Source organism: Prionailurus viverrinus, chromosome F1 (assembly GCF_022837055.1).
Source record: "Prionailurus viverrinus isolate Anna chromosome F1, UM_Priviv_1.0, whole genome shotgun sequence".
Taxonomy (NCBI): Eukaryota; Metazoa; Chordata; class Mammalia; order Carnivora; family Felidae; genus Prionailurus; species Prionailurus viverrinus.
The window spans coordinates 11132568-11136538 of record NC_062577.1 but is presented as its reverse complement, the minus strand read 5'-3'; the positions used below and the strand labels follow the sequence as shown (position 1 = coordinate 11136538).

The 3971-nt window shown below is 44.4% G+C and overlaps 1 long non-coding RNA gene across 1 annotated transcript in view; it reads left to right on the top strand.

Moving 5' to 3' along the window:
- The window catches only part of LOC125154985 (uncharacterized), a 229689-nt gene that overhangs the window by 29218 nt on the left and 196500 nt on the right, over positions 1-3971 (top strand). The window lies entirely within an intron of this gene.

Here is a 3971-nt window from a genome sequence, read left to right as displayed (position 1 = left end):
GAAGCGTTTGCTGAATGTGTGGTCAGGGAGGGTTTTCAAAAAACAGGAATATTATACCATATTTATATATTGTGAAGGATGGTCCAGGAGAGCGAGAGAAAGATCAGCAACTTGGGAGAGAAATTGGACAAATTATGGGAGAGGTCTTCTTGGGTAAGTACAAAAGGATGAAATCAAGAACACTAGCCAGAATTGCCCATCAGAGCATAGGTAGTCACCCTTGGTGACAGGAAAGAGAGTTTATGGGCACAGTGGCAGGTGGGTTAGGAAGTTGGTGGCAGGGAGATCTGATGACGTTCCCCTCGAATTGTTACTATTTTCTCGTCTGACAGTGAACCGAGAAGGAAGTGGTAGAGATTGGGGGTGAAAGGAGATGATATAAAATAGTCATCCAGGAGATCAGATTGGGGAGTGAAGGAATTAGGGAAATCTAGCAGGATTTGGGGGCAGTCGTGTAGGCTTGAACGGAAGAGTGATCCATTAGGTACTACTGAGTGTTCTTCCTCCATCTAAGGTCAAGTGCTCAAGCAGAAGTTTGAAGTAGGTAGAGAGTTGGATTTTGACCAGAATTGCAGTTCTGTCATGCAAATATGAATGAATGAGAGGGGGCAATGAGTTGAGAGCACACACAAATGTGACACCATAGAATCACGAAGTCGAAGCTGGATGATGAAGGAAATGAGAAAATGAGGGGAGATGGAAAGTGAAAGATGGCAGGATGTTTGGATTGGAAGTCCCAGCAGTTTGAAGAGAATATTGTATTAGTAGGGGTTGGCTGGCAGACCATGACACGATTGGTGGAGGACGGGATGTTTGTAATTCAGACTGTGGACAGCTGCTCTTGCTGACAGTGACAAAGCCAAGGCCTGCCCTGGCTAGTACAATAGCCATTCGCCATCTATAGCTGTTGAAGCTGAGACTTAAATGAACATTAAATAAAATGAAAAATGTAATTCCTTATTGGCACTAGCTGCCTTTCAAGTTTTTAACAGCCACGTGAGGCTAGCGGCTACCATATTGGAGAGTGAAGGTGAAACATTTCTGTGATGGTGGAAAGTTCTTCTCTTGGACAGCACTGGTCTAGAGTGTGAACATAGTAGTGAGTGGCTGAGATAGGTGGAGGGTGTGATCGTTAGAGATAACCGGGTTAAGGAATAGAGAGAACGTGACAGGGAAGGATCGTACACTTGATTTTGAAATCACTGAGAATTATGAGAGAAGTTAGGGTGAAGAAAGAGACACTGAGTCAGAGATCTGTTCACGCTTCCACGCAGCTCTGAGCCTGAGGATGCTGGCTCCTCCCCCAGCTCCAGGTGTGGGTCGTTTGGTCAAAGGAGAATCCTGTCCCCGATGCGATGCAGGCTGTGAGGACTTGAGACACGAGGAGAGCTCTGCTGGAGACTTTAGGATACATACCTATTAGTAGTGTGAATGGGAAGCTGACCTAACAGGCTCCTACGCATAGTGGAACGGATAAGACAACATTTTATTTCTCTGTCATGTAACAATCAGACCACTCTAGGCTGGTAAGGCACCCAGGTGCAGGGAAACTTGTTGCTTCTATGTTGTTACTTAGTCATCTCTGAGGAGTATGGTTGAAGCTGGTTTGCTTCGTGCTCCATTTCCATGGCACCCTCTTGCAGAAAGGAGTGAGGAAGTCCTCAGAGTAAGCAGTTCCCTTGCAAGTAAAGCAGGGATAAATGACACACATAGTTTCCATTCACATTCCATTTGCAAGAACTTGATCACATGGCCACACTAGCTGCGAGGAAGGCAAGGTGGGCATATGACCTGGAAGAGGAGTGAAGCAGACTCTGTGGCTACGAGTTGCCGTCTGCCATTTTCTGCTTCTGGAAGAATTCTGGAAGCACTTCTCTCCTTTTCTACAGGTGGTAGTCTGGAATTGGAGCCACCATCCCCTTATCGTGCTGAGGATGATGCTGGCCTAGGGATAAGAGTGGATCAGGGAACCATGGAGAGATGGCATTGAAACTCCTGGATTCGGTCCACCCCGAAGCCCATCTCACTGCTGGACTCCGGTTACATGAGCCACAGACTTTCCTTGTTGTGTCAGTTTCGGTTGAGTTTCTGTTTCTTACAGTTGGGATGTTCCACAAATTATGTAACCATTCTGCTACTCTCAGTGCAGTGTCTTTTTGCCGTTGTTGTGAACAATGAGATAACCGTCCTCACGTACGTATCTTTGAACGCACGACTGTTTCTACAGGATGGATTCTGAGATGTGTAATTGCTGTCCCAAGGGATATGCACATTTAAAACTTTGGTAAATACTGCCAAGGTGCCTCAAAACGCACTTAATAACATTCTCATTCCACAATCACTATCCTCCTCCTCTGATGTCTTGCGACATCTCCCTTTGCCTTCTTCTATGTCCTGACTTTATAAAGACCATTTACAGAAGAGCGTTTGGGGACATGCGTTCTCTCCCCTGATGACATTTGCACTCAGCTTCCTTCCACAGCCACATGTTGCCCCTGCTGTTTCTGGCTGGAGCTCTAATTCCAGCCACTCTCTTTATAAAGGCTGCTTGCACTTTCATGGAAACAGATGCCGCAAATAACAACATCGCATATTTAAATAGCATAAATTTTACTTTGTAGGGAAATTTGATCAATTGTCTTACCCTAATGAAACAAGTTGATCATCTCATGTTTTCCCTTTTAGCTTAAACTTGTTAGGTTTGCTTTCAAATGTCTAATCGAGTTCTTTTTTGTAGAGAAAGAACTAAGTGCAGACTTTTTAAAAATCAAAATGTTCTGGAGTTAGGCTATTTACTTTATTAAAAGATTTTAAAATGTTTATTTTTTTTCTTTTTTTTTTTCTTTTTGAGAGAGGGAAAGAGCGAGCGAGCGAGCCAGCAGGGGAGGAACAGAGAGAGAGGGAGACACAGAATCTGAAGCAGGCTCCAGACTCTGAGCTGTCAGTGCAGAGCCCGATGCGGGGCTCAAACCCATAGCAATGAGAGCCACCCAGGTGCCCCTGAAGTTAGACTTAAATAATGTAAATTATTCTTAAATAATGTATCCTATCTTACTAAGGACAGGACAACTAAGGACAGGACAACCCTGAAGGGTGTTGTTTTTTTGTTGTCTACGGCTTCCGTGGGAATCTTCCTAAATTGGGAGAGTATTCAATGGAGCATTTTTTCGTTATGTTTCTATTTTAAGGGTTTTGTACCCAATTCCAAAGTGTGTGGGAGGTTTTTTCCCTACATTGCAACGCAATTCTTGGACACCAGTTGGGTATCCTACAACTGAACTCAATTCTGGTCCTTCCTACCTGGAGACAGCATCTGATTGTACAGGTTAGGGGCTCAGTCCTACGAGGCGCCCCTCTACTTGAGTTGCCTACCCAGGGTGTCACCCATGCTTCTGATGACCAGCTATAGATGGAGGTTCTGTGACCCCTCCTTCGGTTTGATTAATTTGCTACAGTGGCTCACAGGACTCAGAGAAACATTTTGCTTGCTAGATGATCAGGTTATTATAAGAGGATATAACTCAGGAAAAACTCGATGGGAAGAGATGCATAGGACAAGATATGTGGGAAGGAGGGGTGCCTGAGTGGCTCAGTCAGTTGAACATCCAACTCTTTAATTTTTTTAAGTTTTTAAAAACTTATTTTGAGAGAGAGAGGACATGGGGTAGGGGCAGAGAGAGAGGGAGAGAGACTTCCAAGGAGGCTCTGTGCTGACATAGTGAAGAGCCCAATGCGGGGCTCAAACTCACAAACCATGAAATCGTGACCTGAGCTGAAATCAAGAGTCAGACCTTTAACTAACTGAGCCACCCAGGCGCCTCAAGCATCTGACTTTTTTTAAAAGACATTTTAATTTTATTTAATTAATGAATTTATTTTCAGAGAGAGCAGAGTGTAGATGGAAGAAGGACAGAGAGGGAGACACAATCTGAAGCAGACTCCAGGCTCTGAGCTATCAGCACAGATCCTGA